This window comes from Pseudoliparis swirei, chromosome 18, assembly GCF_029220125.1.
Source record: "Pseudoliparis swirei isolate HS2019 ecotype Mariana Trench chromosome 18, NWPU_hadal_v1, whole genome shotgun sequence".
Taxonomy (NCBI): domain Eukaryota; kingdom Metazoa; phylum Chordata; class Actinopteri; order Perciformes; family Liparidae; genus Pseudoliparis; species Pseudoliparis swirei.
Window position 1 is genome coordinate 23,470,885 of NC_079405.1, and position 27,691 is coordinate 23,498,575.

The 27,691-nt window shown below is 44.6% G+C and overlaps 1 protein-coding gene across 1 annotated transcript in view; it reads left to right on the forward strand.

Moving 5' to 3' along the window:
• LOC130208462 (band 4.1-like protein 1) overlaps nucleotides 1-27,691 on the forward strand; it is a 70,800-nt gene that overhangs the window by 6,179 nt on the left and 36,930 nt on the right. The gene's annotated exons all lie outside the window — the stretch shown is intronic.

The window sequence follows — 27,691 nt, forward strand, 5'->3', positions numbered from 1 at the left end:
TTTTGAACACCGGCCTGTAGTACCTGTCTCTCCACGGCGCTGCACTTCAACTCTTTCTCTCACTACATGTAGCATGGCACGACTTGAAAACAGCTGGAGATGGTTAATATAGTGCACCTATTAGATGTATCACACCGTAACTTCAAGGCAGTCCTTGGACCCCATTATTTTACTTGTTCAGACTTATTCCAGGGCTGCAGAGAATGATTATCAGTGTTATTGATTTATCTTTAGATTATCTTTTCGATAATTAAACATGTAAATCCCAAATTCAGCAAATGCCTAAATTGCTAAGTCAATTGCCAGGATTGTTGGTGATTCAATTTGGACCGATGTCATTTTGTCGCGCGATGTGCAGGTGGAATATTAGATGGATTAGAAAAGGCAGACCTTCAATTAAATTCAAACTCCGTCAATACAGACTTGAAAGTTGACTACTTAAAAAAAAAAAAAACTCATTGTTGTTTTTCAAGCGTTCAATTGTAGTTTAATTAATTTGGGATTTGGCTCGCTGTCAAGATATCGGGGCTTGCCACCGTGAACAGCTCGATTTGAAGGCAATCTTAACAGAAAATAAATAGATAGTATTTTTTACTGCGACAGATTACCTTTCTTAAGCACCTTCTAAAGAAGAAAGAATCAGAAGAATACACTCCTAACTCAGTCACAGTCATAATAGGTTGGTACTACTGCACAGAGGGACGTGCATAGTTATATAGCCGTGTTCACACCAAAAGCGGTGTGAATCTTTGCGAGGGGCGGGGCTTATCTTCGTGGCTTGTCTCCGTAAAAACAGTTGTCATTTCCATTGTGGACCTCCCACAAATGTCGGAACACCTAACTCCTTCTTCTTTGGGTTCATAACGTCACCCGTAGGCTCACACAGCTCGGTGACTTTCACCGACTACGTCTGAATGACCAGCGCTACTAGAGCAGCAGCAGCAGTTAGATTCACCAACGGCGGAGCATCTCAATGCTGATCGGCTTTCGTAACTCTTTGCCCAGCGAAAATTTGCGTCTATCGCAACCGCTCGCGTCTGTACGTTGACTTTGCATGGGATCTACTCGTGCGAACAATTCGCAATGCTTCTGTTGTGAATTTTCATTTATTAAATAAACATCATTCTGTGTTGAAGAAAACTTGAAACTAGCGATTGAGCCAATGAACTCATGTTTGAATTACGCCATAGGAATCTGGACGTCCAACTGCATCAGGTTGCATTTGGCAGTCTGCATGGCGGAATGCCTTTTCTGGCTATTCTGACCCACAATCCTCTGAGCAGCAGATGTATAAGCCAGGGGTTAAAAGTGTGATATTATACCGACATATGTCAAGCTTTTTTTATTTTTTATTACGCAACCGCAACAGCAAAAGTCAAACTTTTGTATTCCTTTTGGCCGTTGCTCGGCCTTGTGGACGTCCTTGCTTGCACGTGCCATTTGTCCTTCACACTGGTATGAGCTGTGTGCATCCTCCCACCTCATTAACAAGGTTGTTGATTTCTAATCAGGGTGTGCGCCTGCGTCTCTTCTGCAGCAAACTTCTTTAAAAGTTTTGTGAAATCATTAAAACGGATTTTGCCGCAGCAACATTAGCTGGCCTTCGTTGGGAGCGCGTCAACACTAAAGCCAGTATATATATTTTTATTGCAAATTCCCAAAGTTAAGCCTTTAAACCAGCAGCACTGGTTTGTAGAGGAAACCGTGATATTTATGTGCAATAGACGAGCTGCGTGCTTGGTTTTTGATCACTAATGTTTTGTTATCGCGCCTGGCAACAACACGCTCACTTCTCCACCCCACCTGCAGCTGTTAAGGCCACTCCTCAATAACGGAACCCACTCGTTGTTTTGGCCCTCTGTGATAGTCAGCTGTTTGTTTTCATTTCTCTTTAGCCAAAGGCTTTTCTATCATTGTTCCACGGTTTTTAGAGCTTTGTTATTCATTTATTTGCCGGCTGGCATTAAATATTTCACATAGCTGATCAATCATGGATTCTCCGTCATGCATCAATTTTTCCCCTCTCCTCTTTTTTTTCTTCTTTTTCAATGTTGGCAGCGATGATGAGAGGCTTTTTCGGAATTCACAATGGACGTCCCTCTGGTCGCCCTTTCAATTCTGCAATCTCACCAGACACTTCTGCGCCAACAGCACACAGCAGCGCTGCCAAACACAGTCCGCAGATTCAGACGCCCGGTGTTGGCTTTCAGCTGCCATTCAGCAAACCACACTCTGTTGTCCACATTGTAGCACTAGAAGAAGTCTAGTGACTGATTCTGACCAGAAAAAAAGTTTACAAGGCAACTTTTAAGATGTTCCAGAGTGCCATTGATGTGCTTTTTCAGCCCCTGTGTGCCTGTACCTGTCTACACTGATACAAATAGCACTGAGTTCCTTGTTCAGCATCTTTTCAAATCCTCTGACACTGACACCAATAACACAGAGAGCTCCTGTAGCTTCCTTTCAGCCCCGGCACTGATCCTAATAAGAAGATAAATGGCTCTTTACACACAGTGGAGTGAAGCTGGGCCCCATGCCTCTCTCTTTTTCTGACGTGCTGAAAGGGTGAAATGGCTGTTCCAGTCTCCTCTAGTCTGCTGTTCTTCTGTTGAAATGGTCAGTTCAGGTGAAAGGGGACATATGGGTAACTCGTACCGCGTCTGGACGGGGCAAAAAGACAATAGTTTGGTTCAAGGAAAAGCCAAAACGACATGCACGAGCTTGGCTTGATTGAGGATTGAGATGTAGTGCCAATATTGTGATCATTGCAGGTGAATGACTAGCAACAGTACATTTTGTGATGCTGTAACCGGTTAAGTTTGGTAAAGCGAGTACAAAAAAAAGTTGTAGCCTAACACCAGGGCTCTCTCGTGTCACGCATTGAGCGTGACACTCACGCATTTCGGTCTTAAGTCACGCACTCCCGCCACACATCGTATTTCAAAATGGCTTTTTGCTGAGGGGAACCAGTGCGATGCTAACTTCCAAACAAAAGCATTTGTCACAGGTTGCTGATGTACGCAAACCTTTTGATTTGCAAGAACGCGTCATGATGACAAATGCCGGTTCAGCCGGTTTGCGTAAAAATCAAATTGCTGTAAGCCGGACCAGACCGGCAAAACCGGAAATCAACCCCAACTGTACATTGTACTCTACATGGCCTGGAGCATGGAAGATGAGTGAGTGCAGGGCATCCAGCTCTCCACATTGACTCGCCTACATCCTGTAAATCACGCCCACATTCATAATTTATGCCTCTTACACTTTTACATTTTTCATATTTCATGGGTCGGGGTGATTATCGTTTTTTCAACAAGTGTGGCTTTGTTGTGTTTGCATGAATATTTAATATATGCTGGAGATTGAAAGTACATTAGATGCTGTCATTCATGTGGACAAGGGGAATCGCAGAATTCCATTAGTGCTGATTTGTTCTGTTTTTGCTTCTGAGCGGTGCAGAATTAAGGACGAGACGCTCATCTAATTCATATAATTATAGCTGTGAATGTCTTGCTTCAGAAGTTTTTCAGAAATTCGCACTGTGTGTATGTGTGCGTGCGCTGCCAGAGATGATTGTTCACCCAGAATAGTTTTTCTGTCAAGTCTTTGGAGAAGAGAAACAGCTTTGCTCTACGATTGATAACCATGCAAATAAAAATATATATAATTGATTTTGAATTAATTTCTCGAAAACCGTAGTGAAAGTAATTGACCATGTGAGCTTTTCAACTGCAAATAATTGAATATGAAACTGAAAGTTTTAGTGAAAAACTTGAAAGTTTGGGTCGCAAAGTTTTTCAAATGGCAACAGTGCTATCCAGCTGCGCTCACTTTCGGAATATTATTACGTGTAAAATCCTGAAAATAAATACGTGCTTCATTACTTCAGCACCTCGTACCTCTTATTCTATCTGACAAGTTAGAATATGACTGAAACGGAAGTTGACAGACCTTGACAGACTCCCTGTCTATAATATGTACAAGATCTTCCCCCACACAATTAAAAACCCATTAGAGTGTAAAGACTGACTGTAAGGTCATAAATAGTCTAAACTTAGAGACGTTTGGTAATCCTTAAGATACCAAATCATATAGTGATGCAGGGAAAGAGTCAGCATTGGTGCACTTCCCTTGTCTTGAACGCCAATGGGTGTTTGGTTAGATGCCTAAATCAAGATATGTGGTTCACACAAGCCTCAGAGATATTAAAGTTGTGTCCTATGACATGTCGGGAAATACCCCACGGGGAAAGAATTTCAGCTTCAACGTGTATTAAAAAAGGCGGTTGCTAACAAGCACTACGTGAGACTACAGAATGTCCTCAAACCCAACAACAGTCCACCTTACTCCCTACTTCCTAACTAATGTTGGCTTAAGTGTAAGTACAATAGATTTTTTGAGCCATCGGATTTACGCTCACAAAATGTGTACCATAAGCGTTGTTTGTCGCAAAGCTCATTTTCTGCAATAATCAAAAATGCAAAGGAAAAATCCAATTGGCTTTATGCAATTCCTATATCATCCACCCCTTGACACTTTTCCTTGGTTGCCTCATTTAGTTTCACAATTGTACTTATTTTTTGCCTTTGCAATCTAGCCTGCAATTTGCATTTTAAGGTAATACTCCTTCCAAGACTTTCCGATAAATAAAAGTCTGTGAAGCCACTATTTGATGTCAAATGAGGTAACACAATGGTGATTGAAACTGGCCCACTGATGAAAGCAATTTTAGTGTCTATGGAAATAATTCAAAACGACTCACCTACAATTTCTTTCAAAAGTGGCATCAACAATCTTTGAGATTGTAACTTAAAGCTATTCTAAAGTCAAAGAAAAAACAACAGTCCTGCTTACTTAAGGTATACACAATAACTAGGGTAATTCTGCTTCGGGTTTTATGCAGTATTTATTTGATACAACCAAATCTTTAAGAATAAAATCATTAATAATTAGTAGATCTGTGCCAATATCCAACTCTAGCACACAAGTGAAAACTAAATATTATAAGACAAACCAAAAATGGAGATTTATTCCTAAAAGGACAGCAATAGCTCAAGGGACACTTGCTCTGTTGCACTCCATTTGTCTGGAGAACACTTAATTCAGCCACTTTGCTTTCTCCTCTCTCTTGTCTCTCAAGCATTCCTCCCTTCCTTCCTCCCTCCCCACTTCATGCCCCTCCCTTGTCAGAACCGCACATCGGTCACCCTCCAACCTCGCGTGATTCTCGTGTTGCTATGACGCGCGGTATCTTTTGCCAGCCTCTGAGGGAACGATTTAAAGCGGGGCGACAGGTTATTAGCCATCTCTGTTGTTTATCCAGCGGAGCGGACTTCGGTAGGGGAGTCGTGAGCGGGAAGCAGAGCGCAGATCAATGTCAGAGCAAGGCTTTTTTTTAATAACGACGCATCAATTACAGGTGTCCGCCGCCGAGTCATTCCTTATACTTATTTGAGAGAATATCAGTTTAAACATCTATTTTCATGGTTATTACGATGCCCACGGTGTGCAAGCTTCTGGTCAATATCTAAAACTACATCAACATTGTCAAACATCATTAATGTTTATTGAGGTCAGACTGAGCTGGAGGATGTTGGCTGGAAAAAGGGAACTATTTCTGAGCCTTGTGGCCAAATTCATCCTCTGCCCCCTGACTTCTCAGGAGCAGAGGCCAGCCATTCTCCAGTGCCAGCAGATGAAGTCTAAATGTATCGCCTATAACCCAACTGCAATGGCAGGAGTAGTTAAATAACCCCCCCAAAAAAACAAGTATGAGGATGTCAGGGCAGCCCAGCAAGATCAAGCCAACTCCCGGACAGCAGCAGGGCCTTCTTCACAGCTATCCACCACGCCGACATGCTGCCAACTTCATATATTTTTTCTAAGATTGCCAATTTTCACACCACAGAGATGACAGGAGTGATGCAAGGAGATGTAATATGCTCCTCTTTCCACACCTAAACTCACTTGAAGATCGGAAAGTCTGTTTTCCCTGAACGTCAACAAAGAACAAGGAACAAACTGCATCGTAGATCTGGAGCCGCTGTCGGCACCGCCATGGCTGTCGAGGTTATCGAATGCTGTAAAAGCGTAATCAAGGATTGGAAGCCCGGTGGTGTATTATAACTGTCAAACAACTTCTAAGTTTAAGTGTATTTATTCTTCTGGTGACAAGCAAAGTATCGGTACAGCAATTGCAGGTGAGAATTCCTATTCAACTCGCAGGTTGAAGAGGAAATCTGACAAATACAGAGAGAAACAGTCCTTTTCTACACACAGATAACGTCATCTGACTCTAATTTGACCTGGCTGGAATGTGGGAGGACAAGCATCTCCTCCCTGGCCTTGTCAAACAGAAACATACAACGTTTCTGTTTGGTCTTCAGAGATGATATACAGATTCAAACAAGTGTGTGTGTGTGTTGTTTTCTCTGGGCCTCTTGCTTCAACGCAAACTCCCTTTCTCCCAGATAACCCTAGATAAATCACCTGTCTGAAATTCGTTCTTTGTTTTTATCATCATGAGCTTTCTGCAGGCCAAAGGCAGATAAGAGCTTAGGTATAAGAAGTATATAAGAATAAAGAATATAAGAACACAAACAAATATAATATATAACAGCTGCATAGAAGGAAGTACTTTACAACACGGCGGAAAGAACATTTGGCCACCGTAGCGCGGCAACTAGCAGTGAACTGGCTATATTTGGCAGACCAAAAAAGAGCTTGAGGCAGCATGAATACTGGATTTAGATTCTTCAGCCGGGTTTACCGGGTGTGTAAATGCCATTTGCTAATAAAAAGGGCAACTGAACGACTGCACTACAACATACTCAAACAAATTATTCATATGTACCCGCGGAGGCCATTATTTGTAAAGCACATATATTTTCTCCAGAGTCCTGTGTCCCCCTCAGAGGCAACAGAAAGAGAAGGACGTTAGTAGTTGTATAAGATCCCTATTGAAATGTTGCTAACGGAGCTTCAGTGTCTTCAAAACGGAAGACGATATTGACAAGAGTGCCATTAAACGATTTAAAAGTGTCCATTTTGGACTTAAAATATTGTGGAAAATGCGTCTGAAATCAATTGAAATAACCCTCAACTCCTGTCTTCAAGTATTACTGTACTTGAAGACAGGAGTTGAGGGTTATTTAGATTGATTTCCGTCATTGAACGCCTTAAAGGGAATACCTGCCATATTTTATGTATACAAAAAGGTAAACAAAGAGGACACCACATGTGTGTTCAGCCTGGCAAATTACATTTACTCGGAAACATTAAAGATGAAAGATGGAACATAAAAGCACAGACAAATGAAAGGAATGGAAGCAGAGACTATATCTCACAGATTTATTCATCAAACATTTAGTTTGATCTTTAAAGCTTTAACTGACCTTTCATCTAATGAGGATGCAGCGTCCAACATGAGTACAAAATATCAAATAAATCACCACAATTGTGCATACATTTCTTTTGTTGTTGTCATGGTAACGAGATACCCGCAGCCTCTTATCCTCCAGCTCCTACTTTGGGATGCTGTTTTTATTTATGACGTTAGAAATTTCAGTCCCATTGGTCATATGTAGGCAACACAGGGTCGACGATACAACGAGAGGTTTTTGAGAAAGAGTTCTGGTCAGCTCCACAATATGAGCAATACAAGCAAAGACAAGAAATGTATCTAAAAAATACAACAGGTATTAGAAGTTCCGCTTCTGAGGAGCATCGAGAGCTCGGCGTCCCTCTGTCGACTACGAGGCGGAGACTAAAAATCCAAGGAAACATACCAGCCTGTAGTTCTTCCTCGCATCCAACGATGTCACTGTCACGTCAAAATGACACATGTATCATCGTGAACATATAAACAAGTGGCGTTGCCTGCACGACAACGTCCACTTGTCCTTCTTCTGATATTGCGGTGGACTCCTTCTTTGCTGGCTGTCTCAGTTTGTTGACCCTTTTTGAACTCCAGAAGTGGCGGACAGGTATCGATTCCTTTGCCTCTCTCGGACTGTTGTTGTTGCACTCGGCATTACCGCCCTCTAACAACTACTTCAAGTGCTCCAGTCTGCGTGGATTCAACTTGAGGCCTCGGGGGTTTGTGTCGTTAAAGTCAAACTTGAGCTTGCGGAGCGCTATATGTCAACAGATTGGAACTCCTCGAAAGTCAATACTGCGTTGAGTTTCCCCGTTTGTTATCAGAGTAGTGATGAGATTCAGGTTATTGTATAACGAGGCCTGTGTGCGTACCGTGGTCTCCCATTTCAATCTCGTCTTACCAGAAAATCTGCTGAAGTCATGTGGCGGGAAGACTAATAGAAGAATGTTTTCTGATGGTTTGGCTGAATTGTTTCTGCCAAACCTTTTTCCAAGTCAATAATTCTTCACACGGCATGACAAACTGGTTCCCTCGTTTTCGAGTTAAAAGACTGTTGTGCTGCCCTAACACTAATTGATTGACGAGTCATGTAGGTCCTTCACTTGCATTTTACGCGGCAGACGGCGCCTGGAGAAAATGTGTGATATTTTTCTCAGACAGTCTGAATAAGCTACAGCATATACTCAAGGGGCCCGGTGTTGAGCACTGTTGTGTCCGCAAAGGAGTGTATGCTTGTGTGTGTGCAGTCAGTCGCTCCACCAGACAAGGCTGACAGGACAGATAGCCGTTTACCTACAGAGTGCCGGGTCAGCACTTTCAGCCTCTCTTATTTCAAGGCGGCAGGCTGCCAGCAATCCACTGAAAGGAGGAGGGAGAGGATTGAAAGGTGTTTTTGTTTTGGTTGGCCCACTGGAGGAGTTCGGCTGTGTCCAGCTGACTTACAGTTTGGCAGTCTCGCCTGGTACTGCTATGTTAATGGGGCTGATAGAGATGAGCATGCAAGACAGGGGTCAAAGACTGAGCCAGCATGTGGGCGTTCTCACCCAGGCCCAATCCCAGGCCTCCACTGCAGCATGGTCAGGGAAACTGTATATGGGCATCGGGGGTCTGGAGAAATGCTGTAAATATTGTTGTACCACAAGAAGGATCCTGAATCCCCGATAGTGAACGTTGTTGAATTCTGCCCCAGAAAATAGCCATCGTCCATTTCCCACGCTGCAGCCCAGCATATTGACCATCAATGACCTCACCTGTGTTGTTTCCAGATCAGCTTATAGATGGAAAGAGAAAGTGCTTAGAATGATATAATCAGCCTGATCAATACACTCACGTGCCCATTATGTTTACATCGATAAATGCCAGCCCGAGGATTTATGTCCGCAAGGGTCGTCGAACCCTGACGCTCAGTTGCAGGGCTGCCCCTAGTTTCCGTGGTAATTATATTATGTTAAAGAGCGACAAAGACAGGACGTCCAAACATACGCACGTCACTATATATCATTGCCTAATTTTCTTGCATAACTTAAGTTACTTAACTTGAATGCACAAGGATCAGGACAACCCTCGCAAATGAGAAGTATACTTCAAATTTCATCACAGCTTTGTACAAATCGGAAGAGTTTTGGTAAAAGCAGAGTACAGACAGCAAAACAGCCCCTTCCACTTAGTTGCATTCTTTAGTTTCTCCTTCTAGCGTTCTTTAGAGAGTCACAGAGCGGCTGTTGGTGGACACAGAAGTTGCCTGTCAGTAGAGGGATGCATTATTCACGAGGCTGCACACAGGGAATATGGAGGGGAATCATAACCAGTGAGAAAGCTGCTGATCTCCCCTCTGATAGCTCCCAATAAACAGCAACAAACATCAGTGTGAATGTCAAACATCGGCGCACACAAGCGGACGACTCGAGCATCGTCAAGTTGCATAACACGATAAGAAGCCGCTCGGTGCCGCTGAGTGTTTTTTCTTCGTCTTTCTCCGCGAATAATTCAGAGGGTTTGGATATCGAGAGGAATTATGGGTAGTGTGCCTGCGGCACCCAGACCCTCCCCTTCTTCTCAATTATTCATCCACTCATGTTCCAGGTCAGTCTTTGTTTAGCACAGATTGATAGATTTCATATCAGCCAGTTTTTTACTAAAGGGACCAATTGTACCCCGAGGCTCACAACAAGCATATTCAACAGCAGATTATGTGTCACGCTTTCTGTTATCGATCCGTGAGGATTTCTGAGGTGACAACGAGTGCCGGGGAAGAACAGGGCGAGCCATACACACACACACACACACACACACACACACACACACACACACACACACACACACACACACACACACACACACACACACACACACACACACCTTTAACAGTACTCCCCTTTAAACGTGAGCTCCATCACTCTGCAGCAACTGTTGTGTAAACCATGATGTTGCTCAATACGAAATCTGGAGCTGTAGCCGTCGTGTGAACGCAGTGTGGCGAGTTGGCCGCGAGCCAACGGGACAGCTCACGTGCCTTAAAAGCGCGCAGTGGCGGCGGGCTTGGCTAAGTCAACAAAGCAGGGAGAAGCTCTGATAACAGCGCTCACACAGAGGGAGAGCGACTTCGTTCTGTGCTCGGGTAAACGCGACGCCGCCATATCTTCACAGAGCAAACAGTTGTCTAATGCGATATAAATATGTGCAGAGTGTAGAGACTTCTTCGTTTGTCTTATATGTGGCGCTTTACTGGCTTACGTGCCGGACTCGCCACTTATTGCAAAGCGCCACGGGAAGGTAAGGTACGGCTGCAGCTTGCCAAGAAGTGCACACATCCACCCACCCCTTAAACACACACACGCGCGCGCACACACGCATGCATACACAAACACACACACACACGTACAGACTGATGCAGTGAGTTTCCTGTGCCGCAGTGGCTCTTGGCATGCCCTTAGTGGTGGGAGGATAGCGGAGATAAGATGAGCATTCGTGCCTACTATAAGCACGATGTCGCAGCTGATTAGTGCCTGTGTGTGCCTGTGTGTGTGTGCGTGCGCGCGTGCATGTGTGTGGGTCATCTTCAACAACAAGGTCATGTCACTCCAAATGTGTGGGCCCTCGCTGATGTGTGTGCATTTTCTGAAATGAGTGTGTGTATCTGTGTGTGTGTGTTTGGAAAACTCCCCTGTGTAACTCTCCTGTCGTAGGAATGCGTGTTCACGGAAGCAGTGGCAGAGTCTAGTGGGTGTCCCAGCGTGAACTCCGGGCAAATTCTACCTCACATTGCGTAACCGTGTCAGCCCGTGGACGATTTCTCCCTCCGGGTATGCACTCAGGAATGTTGTTTACCTCCAGATGCCTGCAAAGTAGGACCCAGCAGAGCAGCACTTCGCATATAAACGACACATGACAACGGCGGAGTGAAGTACGGCATAAATGGGACTTGATTATTTGGGGTAAGCACTGGCACTTGGTTTAAAGGCACGTGTTTTGCTGGTATGCAGGGGAGGGTCTTAAAGCGGCTTTGCACTCCTTCCAAGAGGGATTGGGGACTCTGAATTCTGGGTGGGGGGATTCTGGCCACTTCGCTTGTCAGGCTGCTGTTTTTGCAGGGTGTGAACGCCCGTCGGCGCAGATCACAAAAAGAGTCAATAAAAAGCAGCATCGATTCTCCTGGTGAATGTCTGCCTGCCCAAGGACGACCCCCTCCCTCCGAATTTGCTGCAGTAAAATCAGGGAATCAGGGACTTAAAGCGCAGCACAATGAGATCCAAGGGTCAGCCAAAGGGTTAACTTTCATTGATTTAGCAATTTGGGCATCATGCTGTTCTTCATGAACAAGAGTAAACCGGTGCGAGGATCTTTTTAGTCTATTTTAATCACTGGGGGTTTTATTTACATATTATTCAAACTAGAGAGCACATTATCCATCGCAATAATATCAACACGTTTTGTATAAGGTCAGACTCCAAACTTACTGAACACGAAGAAAGATTTTGGACTTACATCGGCACATATTTTCTTTCCATGCAGCACTACAAAAAGAACATTCCCTGGTGTTTTTAACCCCTTTATCATCTTTTATTTTATTTTATACAGTCGAGTCCAACTCTTTTAATTGTTAGCTTTCATCCCTGATCAAAGGAACTTTGAGAAACTGACTTTGATGAACTTTTTTACACTTCATACATCAGAGTGACCGTAATAACTGAGGTCTCACTTAAGTCCACTTTCAGGTCACAAGTCGCAGCGTCTTTCAGCATCGGGATCATCCATGATGGCAGTGAGGTTGACCGTCGCTCTGACCAAGTCACTTGGCCGTAAATCTGAGGCCGAGATGTGAAAATCTAAAATGTTAAAACTGCAAGGGCTTGTGTTTAACGCAAGGGAGTGAAAACTCCACTTCGGTGGTGTAACCTCTGACCTTTTATGCCCTTTGCCATTCCCCTGTGCCCCTCCACGGGTCACATGTCTATTGTACCGCTCATCTCGCACAGTCCTGAAGAATACCACTTTAATGTGCAAGCTCCGTGAAACGTACATGCAAACAGACTCTCTTCACATGTGAGGTCTTTGCATATGTTGGACGTTTTATGATTTCCACCAGACAAGAAGGCTTTGATTTGATAAGTACCATGTGCTGGACGCCAGCCGTACGTTTGTCTCGGTGTAGATACGTTACAATGAGGCTTTATGAGAAGCTCTATTTGGGCAACTTACAGTGAGGCTGTCTCGTCTTGATTTAAAACTGCAAGTGTGTCCGTACTTCCTACCCTATTGCTACTGCACATGTGCAAACTAGCACAACACACCTGTCGTTAAACACTCTTGTGCAACCCACCCCGAACAATGCCACATTGTGAACATGTTGAAATCGGCCGGAGGTGAGCTCTCGTTAACGTTAGCCGTCAGTAGCTGGGGGCTTAATAACAGAGCTAACGGCTAACGTTAACGGAGGTTGCATTGAGTTACACATTCAGTAAAAGGGAGCACATACTGTTGCAGTGCATCTTATCCTGTACTGTTTGCTATTGTTTTACGTTTGTTATGGTCTGTCAAGGGACTACATATGCAAATGATGTAATGCTACAATCTGGTAGAGTGCATCAAATGGTGACATTTATGTTTTAGCTATACATGGTGCCCTTTAAAAAAAGATTAAAAATATAGGCGGTAAAATATGACGCTATTGCGAAGTGTTCCAATGTAATCTTGTAAAATGTAGTTTTTGGAGAGATCCTTGAATTAATACAATTGTTTGGTGGAGATGTTTTTACAACAATGTGACATTTATATCAGAGAGGGAATTATGACCTTTTTTAGTTTGTTTCAAACACATTGGTACACTGGTATCCAATAAGTACTCGGTATGGCGAGTACACAAGTCCAGGTATCGGTATTGGCGAGTCCAAACAACGGTATCAGAACAGCTTAACATCTCAGCGATAGTTGTTTTCACTTTGAACTTTTAGAAGGCTGCAAACAGCCTCAGACTTCACCTCTTGTCTGCTTATTTGCAGAAGGAAATAATTGGATTTCAGAGTCATTATCATCTTTAATTTGGTTTTTCAGTGGTGAAACAAAAAGAGATGCGAGGAAAAGCCTCTCAATGAGATGTGGAACGGTCTCCTGGCTGGCCTCCCCTACAATAGCCATTGTTTTCCACCTCAGAGGCGACGTTGAGGAAAATCCCAATATGCAAGTTTAGTCAGCCATGAACAACAACAGAGCTAAATCTGCTCCATCCGTGCGGCAAGAGAACATTTATTGAATGAGAATTTTGCTAATCGATTAATTGTATAAGCAATCAAACAAATTACAAACTCTTCCTCCTTCACTATTTCTCAAACTTTCTCACACTTTTCAGCGTTTCTTGTCTTTTTTGATATTTAAAGGGCCAGTGCTTAGCATTTTTGGGAGATCTATTACCTGTTCATCGCTATTTCTTCTGTTTCTGTTTTATCACCTGAAACTAAGAATTGTGTTTATTCTGTTGCTAATGCTATTTAAAAAAACAAACCTTTTTTTAACCAGGTAAATCACATTGAGATTAAAAATCCCTTTATCGAAGGTGATCTGGACAAGACAGGCATAAGAAACACAGAGTTACAAACAAAAAACACGGAACAAGACAAGTTAAAAGAAACTAAAAGTTAAAACATAGTGACATAACAGAGTTAATTTAAGAAACATTTACATTTTTGCGAACCTGCCTCCATTTCTTTCAATGTTACAAACAAAGAGCACCGTAACTTGTATATATATCAAAACAAAATGTAATCCACATAGGTATGGACATTGGACAAACTGCGTAAAAAACAGAAGTCAATGTTTGAATTAATTTGTCACGTAGCTTCCGTAGTTATTGTGACCCAAACCGTGACTTTTTCCAAGTGGTTTCCTGTGAAGAAATACGTTTTTATTTTGTAGCGAGCTGAAATTGAAACGTGTCGATATTCACGAGAACCAATGTGTTAAGTTACGTGTTAAGTTAGAATCTAAGCTAACGAAACAATATAACTTAACACGTTGGTTATCATCTCTATGTTGATTTGAAGGGCTCTTTCTAAGCCTTTGAAAGAGCCCTTCATATCAACATAGGGAGCTGGTGCTCTTCCAAGGAGTCCACCGTGTTGGACCGACATGTTTCTACGGTTGCCCAGAACAGACAAACCGAACACTGGCTCTCGAGAGGACCTTTTCGTGCTTCTACGTGACCTGAAGGTCACTGTAGTTTTCCGTACAGCTTGGGAAAGAGAGAAGTAAGAAGTTCGTTGCACTAAATCCTACATACTGGCCCTTTTAAGTGAATTAGTGAAAAGCTAAATAGGTTATGAATCGATGTTGGAAATAATACATGCACCCTGAAAGTAGTATCATCACATGATAGCCACACCATTTAAGAAACACAATCTCTTTCTTTTGAAGTAATGTATTCAGATTCTTCCAGTGCATCTTTGTGGGCCATAAGTGTCTGATCCTTGTGATCGCATATTCGGCCTCTTACGTCCATGGTCCGTCGCTCTTGTCCTCTTGTCCTTGGTGTAACCTTGTGGCATCGATGCTAAGCAACCGCTGGCAGATTGTGCCACAGATGCCACAGATGTTGAGCAGAGGACGCGCTGAGGAGGACAGAGCACGCCATCATCAAACAGAGCCGCAGGTCCACTGAAACACGCACTATTTGTTAAATTGTCAGTTCATCCGGTTGTTTCAATGGATGGAGTTTAGATGTATGAACTGTATGCTATTAAATAACATATAGTCCGGGATAATGCTTGATTAGATTCAGCTTCTCTTAGTCTCTCAATCACTCTGATATAGTAGAATGCTCCAGAGATAATAGTTGGCTTTATAATGTTTGGCAGCTGCTGCTTGCTTCAGTGGGGTTTGCAGCGTAAGCAACAGTGAAGTAGCGCTGAATAAAACGTTGGGAAGGCATCATGACTTCTACGACACCAGCCGATAGAAGAAGTTTGAAAATAAAAAGCTGGAGATTGTCAGCGTGCGCTGCGATGTTTTGCTCTTTGTATTATTGCAATTTATACATGGAAGTGGCAGATTGTTCAAAATCTGTTCCTCAGAAATGGTTTTGTGTTTCATGCTGCCAGAAGACATTTTTGTAACAAGCACAGGAAATCTACTGTTCATAAGGGATCATAAAATTGTAAAATATCTCCCTTATCTGTTGGATTTTTCTGATGGCAACTAAAGTAGTGACCATGGTGTATCTGTTGCACAGCGCAGCCAAATAAACTCACATTGTCCTAAGGAAGAAATCATTCGGTGATAATTCTGATCTGATTTCATCGTCACTTCATTGATCACATTGTGTTTCCTGTGGCTGCTTTACAAAAAAAAGCCTCCTCATGTTTCCCCAGCTGAATGATTTTAATGTGGAGAGCGACCGTCTGCGTTAGCATTAGCTCTCATACGGCTGTCGAGAGGGAATTGTGAGGTAAATGAGAAACTAAAACTTCAATTTAACGATGTATAATATGCTTCGGGGGAGTGCAGTCTGACTCTAGCATGGGAATGGCAGACTCCGCCACTACCAATAAAAACTACTCGAGAGGTACGGTACCTACTGAGTGTGAAGACATTGAATGGGTGTTGCAGAAGAATGCCAAATAAACATAGTATCCAACCCAAATATGAACATGTTTTAACACTAACTTAAAAAAAAAAAAAAAAAAAGATTACATAATAGCGACCACAGCTCAGAGCTATTCTGGAGAATGGAGATGTTGTTGATACAGCCGAAGCCTCACTCGGGGGTAAATGTGTTCCGATGCAAAATATAGAGATGTCTTATCTCAAGAGTGCAGTCGTAGCCTGTGGTGGTTTTACAGTTCCCTCAACATCACGTTCAGGATTTTATTCTCACACACAAACTCCCCGGCACTGTTTGCCTTTATGGAATATTCAGATATCGTGTTGCCAATTGTTGCGACTGCATGTGTTGTCTTCCGTCACGCGTGTCATTTATTTTGAGTGAACTGATTCAGTGCAGCTGAGTTGTCCCGTCAGTGCTGCGCTCACTCTTTTATCTGCTGACATTTAGATTTGTGTGAGAAAAAACGAAACAAAAAACTACCCATATAAAAAGCATAACTTCTGGGTATTGCAGTCCATGAGGTATTAACAAGAAAAAAATACATAGTATGAGTTTTCTTTTCAATTTATACAAATAAAATGAATATAGGGTGGCTTGTAAAGCAAAGCTTACTTCCTGGTTTGTTTGTTGTTTAATCACACAATGGGTTCATGTCTAAAATGACCATTTGACAACGGAGCGAACCCCTAATCAGTACAGCCATAATACGAATGCTACGCAAGCTGAAGCCATAACATTAGCACCTGACATCCTGATGCTTTTCTCTTCTTTTTTTCAAAGCCATCCACAATTTCAGGACATGATAATTACAACGTGATGACTTTCACTGTTATTACGGAGCGCCTCTGCCGGTTCGCACCTGCTGAGATCTGTGCAGCTTTATCAGCGTGCCGTAATGGAGCTGTTAGCAGATAACACGCGAGCTGCGTATTATTCCCAGCCTATCAGATCACGAAGGGCATTGGGAGCAGCCGCGGGAGAGAGAGAGAGAGAAAGAGAAAGAAGGAAACAAAGAAAGAAAGAGAGAGATGAAATGCTTCAATCACGCCTGTTTCTCGACCTTGCGTCTTCATCTGCAGTCGAGATCACAAACCACGGACGTCTGTCCCACGTGTAGACCAGGACCCTTTTTTGTTGTTTTGTTTGTGTGCTTAGAGCGGCCGGGTTAGGAAAACCTCCCTGATCACAGAGTCATTAATTAGTCCAACGGACAGGATCCTTCCCTCGCGCGCCAGCCCTCCCGCCAAGTGCCGCAGCTCGCCATGTTGCGCGCCATATGGCGTGGCCTCGTGCCACCTTCTTCCGCAAAAGCACCGAGCTTCAAATGTGCCATGAACGGGGACACTGCTGCTGCTGCTGCTGCTGCTGCTGCTGCAGGGCTTCGTTGCCCAATCGATGTTCTAGTGTGAGACATTCTCCCGTGACCGCGGATCAATCCGTGTAATTTGTTTTGGAAACCATTGCACAGCAGCGCACTATTTTACGCGTGTGCGCGATACAGCCAATGATAGCCGCGGCGCGCCTTCGGTCTCCGCATCCTGGCATGTAACAATGTGGACTGGCCAGGAATATTTTCGAGTGTACTCCTTGGACAATGGAAAAGCTTATGGCATGAGTGTGTGTGTGTGGGGGTGTGTGTGTGTGTGCCTGCGCGGGCAGCGTAGGCAAAGCAAACAAAACAACTTACTCATGTGCATCAGCCGTGGACTCTTTGTGCAGGTGACAGGGCCGCACCTCCTCAGCGCTTCATGCATCCACTTTCGCAGCAGCGTGCCACGTGCCGCTCCGGCTAGCTGGTCAGCAGCAGGATGCGTTCAGCTGGCAGAGAGCGCTGCCACCCAGAGCGCCGTTTTTGCCGAAATAGCTAGCTTCCAGCAAACTCCCCTATTTGAATGGTCCCAATGGGAGCACGATGCAGAGGTGTTATGTTGAGATTTTTTTTAATTATTATTTCTTATGAACGTCTGCTGCTCTTGGCACTTCTGGAAACGCTGAATGTTTTCCTGAGGATTAAAACGGCAGCTCTTATCTCTTCCTTCAACGCAACAAAGGTGGGATGATGGACTTCCTGATGATGTACTTCACTTCACACAGTGATACCATGAAAGGAATTCCACTTTTCTCTGGACAATTATTCTCTCTGTAGTACGATGTTGTTATGATAAATCCCCAAAAATTCAGCACTGATGCCAAATTCAATGGGATTAAAATAAATAAAAAATGCCAACAATACTTCCTGTGTATTGCCAGCTGATCCACCTTGATCCCATGTGAACATAATTACAGTAAAAGAGTGTGATTAGAACTCAAGGCGACCTGTGAGGAGATGAGTCCGGCAACCCTGACACCCACCATTCCCCCCCCCCCGATGATTTATGGCGTTCGCCACGACGTTTGAGGGGCGAGAGGAAATTGTAAAACGCAACCTCCGAGGTGCTGTGTGCAGCAATGGCAGCTCAGTGTTATATTCTACCTACGGTAGATATTCTAAGGCTTGTGGCCTTGTTCTCTCCGGATTTGTTATCACAGAGGACGGACCTCTCTCTCTCTCTCTCTCTCTCTCTCTCTCTCTGATGATACGCATGCGTGTTAGCGATGGCACATAGTCGAGCATGACCGTTGGCGTAATACCGCCGACGCTCAGGTGTCACTTTCTTGTCACGAGGAAACGAAGAAATCGTTGCGAGCTATTTTGTGAGTTTGTGATTTGAGCCAAGAAAAAAAAGCGGGAACACAGGTTGACCTTGAATTTGTCATAAATGCATTAAAGAGAGTATGTTTGTGTCGCCTCCCCCCCCCCCCCACACACACACCCTCCTCCCTCCACCTTCTGCCACACACACCTTGCTGCTGGAAAGTGACCAGAATGAGGCTCACATTTAAAGGGGAGTACTGTTAAAGATGTGTTTGTGCGTGTGTGTGTGTGTGTGTGTGTGTGCGTACGCACGTATCAGTTTTCCACTAAAAAGGGAAACTAATCTAAGCATTGGGCAACCGGGCAAACACTGGAGAGGGAAACAAAGCAGGTATTGTGTCAGCCTTTACAACGGGGTCATGAGGCAAGACTCACGACTTCCGGTTGGAAAGGAAAGGTTTCACACACAGACGTTCATCTCCCTGTTGTCTCGCCACGGACTGGACGGATGCCTTTATGTTGTGTCGGCGATATGCAGGGACAGTGTAGTAAATGTGTCATACAAACTCCTAGCTAACGCATTCGCCATATAATTTATTTTGATCCGATGTGAGGTCCTGTGACAGTTATCTCGTATGTGTACAGATTGTAAAGCCAGGCACATTTGTAATTTGTGATATTGGGCTGTTTAAAATAAACTGAATTGAATAACTAAGGGAAGAAGAGACGCGAGTCGGGAAGATCCCGTTAGCCGCGAGCATAATTCGCGCAGTGTAAAATGACATCGGCAACAGGAAGTGCCTTGTCTTCGAGCTGCTGTGTGAAAGGTTACAGCACACATTTAATGCACGGCAAGGATTTCTGTTTTGTTTTTGTGACGTTGATGTTCTGAGGTCGGTCAAACAGACGCATCTTTTTTTATATTGCAGAATGCTGCGGTGTGATTTTAGAAAGCACTGTCAAAAGTACGTCTCTCCGTCTAGAAATGGGAAATGGTGCTTTTAGGTTTGCTGGTCCTGACGGCTTGGAATTAGCTGCAGACTGATCTGGGTCTACGGGACCCGGTTGTCTTTAGGTGTTGTTAAAAATAGATTGAAAGAGTTAGAGGAAGGTTCATCTGGTTGTAGATGTTTTCTTTGAGATATGTGCACCTGTCTGACTTGGGTTATGATGACTTGAGTCTTAGTTTTGGTTTTACTCATGCTGTGATCCCAAAAATTATCTTATTTTAAATTTTGTATTGTTTTTCACATTTTTGTGTTGTAATTCTGAAACTTGTTATACTGTGCTACTGCTGTCTTGACCAGGACACCCTATAAAGGAGATTTTAAATCTCAATGAGGCGTCTTCTGGTTAAATAAATCTAAATAATAACTAAAGAAAGAAATAATTCCCTGTCTCCCAGTGTTCTTGTCGTCTCTCTGGTCTTCTTGCCATGATCAGGTCGGGTTATGTTGTGCTCTTGAAAAAGTTTTGATCCCTCACCACGCGCTTTTCTTTTGTTCACTGCAAAGAAAAAAAAATAAAGTACTTACGATAAAACAGCTATCGTATAAGTGTCTTGTATTATGGGTTTGAACTCGTGAACTGAGTAGCAAGTACGCAAAAGAAGGTTGTTTAGGAAGGGATCGATAACACCCTTTTTTAAGATGACTGAGCGTAACATAAATGAGGCTGCACTGACCAGTTTATTTTCTTTTCTTCTTTGTTGTCGTCAGCGCTCCACCAAAGCCAAGACAACAGCTGTAATTATGGTTCCTAGCGACAGGAAATAATGTTCTTACGAATTACAGTGCGGAGAAACTGGTTTCGGAAGTGCAACCAGTGTGACAGTGTCTCATTAACCGGAGGCCTCACGCCGAGACAATTACATGCTGGCCTTTGAGAACAGTGACAGTGTTTTGTTTTATTTTTTCGACCGAGAGCTGATAAAACAAGAGCCGCACACGCTCTGGCATCTGAAAGCGTTAAAAGACACACCGTGGTTGCACACATGCGATGGTATGAAAGAGGGATTGAACTGTCTTTTTTTATTATTACATTAAGGAAATAATTGCTTCTGTTTTGGTGAGGAGGATTGGAGCCCCTGCCGGGAAATAGTAATTATGCAGATGTAAAATGGAGAGTGTGAAAAAAAATGCCTCGGAAGACTCGGAGGAGACTTTGGCGTTGGCGTTCAAGAGAGACGACAGTGAACTGTTCTCTCTTAACAGCATTCGAAGGACATTGCACTTTTTCAGTTGCATGTAGAACTGCGTGTCACATTTACGGTGCTCAGAATTTGTCACAGTGCGTCCACAAGCCAACAAGCATCATCTTGCCGCCACGTGTGGCCCCCCATCCCAATTCGAGGGTTAAGAAGACGGCAGGTGTGCTCCCACGACCCATGTCACCCGCTTTTCCCCAGCGGCCGCGTTTCCCTCTAGATCTGCTAAGATTTTCTCATTCATCATCAGCTGCGAGAGGGGAGGAGGACAGAGGGAACAAATTGCTTTGCGATTTGAGGTCCCTGCAGTGCACGGCCGTCTGGCAGCTTCAGGGACGGCTCCCTCAGAGGTGGGAGGCCGCATCCGCGACGCCGCAGACGGAGAGCACGCAGCGGCATTAGAGAGGTCAACTCCCATTAGAGTGATGCTTCCTTGGCAAATCTTGACTCGCATTGTTTACTGCTGGCTCTCGGGACGATTACGCTCTCCGTCCGTGAGCGGCCGTCCTTTTAATTTAGCCTGCGTTCCAAACTTTGTGCCGCTCTGCATTCCTGGCCTGTCGTCTTGCAAGGTGAGGCACGTGTCGTGACGACAGCGGCTCAGAGGAAACGTGTTTTTTGCCCCTCTCTCTCCCTCTCGCTCTGCAAGAATGCGAGGCTCGATGAGTTGTTGTGGCGGCGCTGAACTCAGGCCTCATCTGTCATCAAGCCATCGCCTGAGGACACCGTCATCTCAGGAAACGTCGTCTTAGGATAAGGAAGTCCCCCCGGGACGATGCGTGTGTGGCTGTCGTCAGTGTTGCCGTACGCATGATGTCGGCGTGGGAACGAGAGCATCCCTCCAGTGTGACCCTTTCTGCGAACCCACCCATTCTTCTCTCTGAGTGACAGTATGCACTGTCACTGACACCCTGCGCCGTGGAGGAAGAGGAGTTGTTGACAAGGTGTTTGGAATTTCCCCACCCAGAGCGACGAAAGATAATTGCTGATTTTATTTGGACAGAAAAGAAAGAATGAAAGATCTTGAACACGAGTGAGGTCACTGCGAGAGTCGACAGGAGCAGAACAAATTGGGGGGATAGAGCAGGAGGGGGGATCGTCAACTAATGAATCGATCCCGGATGGCGTCATTCTCTCTGGACAGTTGTAAAAAAAAAGTGCCTTCAAATATATTTTGGAGAACGTTCATCTACGGGCGGCTTGCTAATGTGTCAGGAAACAACGGGAACAAAACGTCGCTGCCATTTTGCTCAATAGCGGGACAGGACTTTGGCCTTATAATTCAACTGATGACATCAAAGAAAGTAGAAATCTGGTGATATTTAAGAAAAAATGTAAAGACATGACTGGAGAAGTACATATGTAACAGCATTGATGACGCATCATAAGTAACGGTTAATGGGGACTAGTTTTTTTGTTTTGTTTATTGTTTTATGTAAATATGTATGTGTGTATTTATGTGTGTGTGTATGTGTATGTATGTGTGTGTATTTATGTATGTGTGTGTATAGGTATATATGTGTGTGTGAATATGTATGTATATGTATATGTATGTACATGTGTATATGTATATATGTTTATGTATATATATATAGGTATATGTATATGGTTCTCTGAAATAAGTTTTTTTCGTGAAATCATAGGTTAGAGCACTTATAAGCTTGATAGCTTCAGCCTTGACCCTTTCGGTTAGCCACTTCCTTCTTTTGTTGAATTTTGATTTTTGTATATTTTGCTGATCGCAATAAACTAAACTGAAAAATCTCTTATCTACAGTATATGCCGTAAGTCATCAATCGCCGTGTTTCTATTCAATTGTGAAGCAACTTTGAAGCAAACTTTCGAAATGTCTCTAAAAACAAACGAAAGAAAGACAGGAGGTGCAAATAGACTCGCCGCTTTAGGCTACGCATGGCGTTACTGCGCCAGGAAACAGAGTGGAAGAAGAAGTAGGTAAACTATCCAAGCAAGCATGGCTGTCTAACCACCTATGAGAGTCGCAATCCAGTGAGAGGAAGGTCATTACTACGATCTTCCTTGGCCTTTGACTCTCAGCATTTCGGTGATGACTGGTGGCTGCAGACCCTCGTTCTCATACTGCGGCAGTTGGAACCCGTAATGCAAATAACTCCCGAGCGATGCGAGGGGATGTCACCGTGGCGAGCCGTTGTGTTGCGTCTTCCAATTTTGCCGGTGCAGCGGTTTTCTGTGATTACTCGGCTGCTCATTGCATGCTAATGGTTCAATGTGATTACGGCACGACAGAATTAGGGTTGTGTATCGACCCCAAGAGTGCTGACTGTGCCTGTCAGGGCTCAGATGTCAGATGAGAAGCGAGATGTTAGACGGTCGAGGGTGCGGTCGGCGGCGGCGGTGGCGGCGGCTTTCATCTGTGCTTCTGTGCGTACCGTGCTACGAACATCCGGGATATGATCACACCGTACACCCCGGCACGTTCGCTCTGCTCGGCAACAGCCAATCGACTTGTGACTCCTGCACTAATCATTTAGTTTGCTGTCCTGGCTCCTCAGTGGTGGAATGAGCTCCCCACTGACATCAGGACAGCAGAAAGTCTCTACATCTTTCGCCGGAAACTAAAATATCTGACTATATCTGGAATTAAACACAGATTAATTCAATTCAATTCAATTCAGTTTATTTGTATAGCCCAATTTCACAAATTACAAATTTGTCTCGGAGTGCTTTACAATCTGTACACATAGACATCCCTGACCCAAAACCTCACATCGGACCAGGAAAAACTCCCAAATAATCCTTCAGGGGGAAAAAAAGGGAAGAAACCTTCAGGAGAGCAACAGAGGAGGATCCCTCTCCAGGATGGACAGATGCAATAGATGTAATGTGTACAGAAGGACAGATTTAGAGTTAAAATACATTCAATGAATATGACAGAGTGTATGAATAGTTCATAGTAGGCATATTCCACAATGGAGACCTCCACGATCCATCAGGCAGATGGCGGTAGAGAGGAGGAGTGGGCGGAGTCTCAACAGTGGGCGGAGTCTCAACAGGACAGTGGCGTAGTCAGGAGCAGGAATTCCACGACCCAGACCTCGATGATCCATCAGCAGATAGGATCTATGCCGTCTCATAGGGTCCGATGACCCCATGAGACGTGAAGTCAAAAGGACTCCGGGGAGAAAGCAGAGTTAGTAACGTGTGATTGAGAGATGAAAATTCATCCTTAAGGAGAGAAAAAAAAGAGGAGATAGGTACTCAGTGCATCCTAAAACGTCCCCCGGCAGCTATAAGCCTATAGCAGCATATCAAGGGGCTGGACCAGGTGAACCTGATTCAGCCCTAACTATAAGCTCTGTCGAATCAGAATCAGAATCAGAATCAGAAACAGGTTTATTGCCAAAGAATGTTCATGAGTCACAAACAAACGAGGAACTTTTGATGACAGTACAACATGAGGAGGAGAGAAGAGAAAAAAAAAAGCCACCCCCCGACCTGCCCCTAGAGGGGGTGGGGGCACAGGGAAAAAAAACAAAACACCATTAAGCACATACATAGACATGACTTTGCATTTGAAGGGAAGGGAGGGAGGGAGGGAGGGGGGGCAAGCGGTAAAGCCTGGGTAAGGCGGGTAACCAGCAGCCCAGCAACAGCCAGCCCGGTCCAGCGCCGCCACGGAACCCGTCCCCCGGCCTGTCACCCCTGTCACCCCTGGGGGGGGAGGGGGGGGCGTGGATTGGGGTAGTGTGAATGAGGTTGTGTATGTTTCGTTTGTCCACAAGAGGAAAGTCTTAAGTCTACTCTTAAACGAGGTGACTGTGTCTGCCTCCCGGACTGAAATTGGAAGCTGGTTCCATGAAAGAGGAGCTTGATAACTAACTAAAACTAGATTAGCACTTCAGTGGCACTTAAATGGCTCTTACTTATGGCACTTTTGTAGTTAGACTTTTCTGTATTCTTGTTGTTCTTAGTTTTTACTCTAGGTTGAATGCACTTATTGTAAGTGGCTTTGGATAAAAGCGTCTGCTAAATGACATGTAATGTAATGTAATGCTTCAAACTCCCCGTCCCTTCGTGCAGTTTTTCCACCACAAACTGTAAGGGAGGCGTGCCTTTTGAGGCACGATACCACCTCAGCTCCTTTCCTCAGCTCCTTTCCTCCCTCTTGTCATTTCTTAAAAACACGTCGCATACACACCGGCACACACGTGCCATTTGACCTCTGCATTTAACCCAGCCTGAGCATAAAGAAGCAGAGGGATTCTACAAAGCGCCCGGGGAGCCACTCGTGGCTCGGTTTCTCACATGGAGGACACTTTGACATGCGGGGAATCGAACCGCCCACTCCTTTCCAGACCACTCTACCCACTGAGCTGCAGCTAACTTTTCTTTCGGCTTCTTGCCTCCCCTCTTCGTTCAGTCCATCGCTCTGATTTCTCAGTCGCTCCTCCGAAGAGAGACGAGCGGGTGTGAAGAGAAAAAAGAAAAGAGGGTACTCTGTGCCGTTACCATGGCAACTGCATCTCTGAGCCGAGCCAGTGCCCTTCTACAGACATGCGCGCTCCCTCCCGCTCTGCTTCTCCCTCCGCTTGCCTTGCTTTAGATTAAAGCGTACCTCTGAGAAACAAGGGGAGGCTGCGCTTGTAGGCATAAGGTGGCGTTTCATAACCTTCCGAGGGAAGCGCCGAGTCCCCCCGCTGTGATGAATCATTCTAACTGATGGCAGATATCAAAGACCGACATTGTCAGTGAGCTGCACACAGTGGCGCAACTGGAGGAAACACGTGGGTGTGTTCCCGCACTGCAAGGCGGGTGCCGTTTCTTCCCCGCTCGGCGGAGGTCTCGGCCGCCGGCTCGACGGACAGTAATTGTGGGTAATGTGCCCACGCCGTAAAACTAATGCATTTGCGCTGCTCCGCGGCCTTGCTCTCTGGCATCAATCCGTATTAATTTAGCAATGAATCTGATTTCACGAGGTGTCTCAATAAGGTACGCCATTTGCCACGGACCGACTTTGGTTTATGTGATTTTTACTGATGAAGCAATTTAAAGCAACAGTTAACTATCGACGTGGGTCGAAAGAAATGGCCACAGTGGGGAACAGAAAATGGTTCATCGGGCGGTTTTGCAGGTGATTGGTCACCGTGAACACGGCACAGCTGAGACCGGTATAAAGGCACTGGCGGGCTGTAGATAAATGCATTGTGTCATGTAACCCAGATGGATGTGAAGTGAGGGGTGTGGGTGGTCGGCGTCTGTTTGAGGCGCGCGCCTCGTCATTTTCTGTTTGACTGATTCGGACTGGGACTCGAAGGCGATAACTGAAAAAGACATGGCGGCTCTGTGAGTCTGTCTGCTTCCTTTGCCACCAGAGCACGACACCCGACCAATCTGTGAGTTTATTTGTCATCAACAGGATTTAGCCAGTGAGGGGGGGGGGCATTGATTTAGCAATTCATAGCCTGGTGCCCAGCTGGAACAGACAGTGAGGGGAAGGCGAGGCCCCCTGTGCGGAAATAACACTCCACACTTCAGCTTTTGTCCCCCAAGGAGAGAACTGAGGTGGTAGTAGCAGAGCAGAGGAGGAGGACTGAGTGGGGAGGGTGACATTAAGCAATCGGCCACAAGAGGCTTCTCGTACAGAGGTGCTTTAATCAACCGTCATGGGCTCTCATGTATCACATCACGTTTTTGGCCACCTATACCAGTGGTCGACAAGCAATATCAGCCAATTCTATATTTTTGTGTCTAGCAACTGTTATGTACAACCTTTTTCCTATCATTTTTAAACAGGAGGGAAACTACTTAACGGGGGAACCGACTTTGACTTTACACCTGCTTCTTTTCATGCTTTCTCCAGCTCTTCAGTTTCTCCCTCAATCGTCTTCAGCGTATCAGAATGGGTGAATAATTGGCTCTTTGATACTGTGATGCGATCACAGCTGTGTTTTTGTGTGCATGTGTGTGTGTGTGGTTTACTTTACAGCGGGCCCAGCCGTAACCATAATCAAGCGCCGGAACTATCCGTTTTTTTACCCTCCTTGAACCACGTGCAATCTGTTGAGATCCCCCACCCCCCCACATTGGCTTTTCAGAATCCGACTCGAAAAGGGGTTTCGCGTCCAGAAAGCACAACTCAGGACTTTCATAACCATGCAAGCGAAATGAATGGATCTGCAGAAAAGTGCTTAAATCATCGCATAAGATGCAGAGGTAATATAAAATCCATAAAAGGGGCATTGAGCAGAAGGGCTCCACAAATGTATTGCTTTTGGCAGCAAACAATATATACAGTGTTAATTAATGGACTTAAGAGGTGCTGGTAGATGGAATTTGTTACTTTTGGACAGATGAGCTGTACCCGGTTTGAGAGTGAATTAAAAAGTTTCTTCTCACTAGTAATTAATTCCCACAAACATCATTAATACCTTCCTAGTGAGACTTTTGTTTGGACATGCAGTCACGCCTCTCTAAAACTGGCTGCGCTCGCCTTTTCTTTCCTCTCCAGTCCACCCACACCGTATAACCTGCAACCCAAGGCATCCAATTCCAATTGGTTTCCATAAAGTGAAGAAACTGACTAAGCGAAGTACAGGTAGTCGATGGGGGAAGCTGTTGGGAAGTTGCTACACAGAAAGGACATTTTTAAAAATAACACACCTGTTGAACATGTGACACTTTAGTGTGCGTCTTTGGGTTGTGCTGTCTGGCGTTAATTGAATTAGACCAATCAAAGACGACCCTATGGCGAGAGCCAACATATTACTCGGGATGTAAATCACTATTGTCGTGATAATATGATGAGATATTGATGCATTGGACAATGATGCGATATCTGCCCGATATTACAAAGTAAACAATGATACGATTTATATTAGATTCAATAACTCAGGGGCC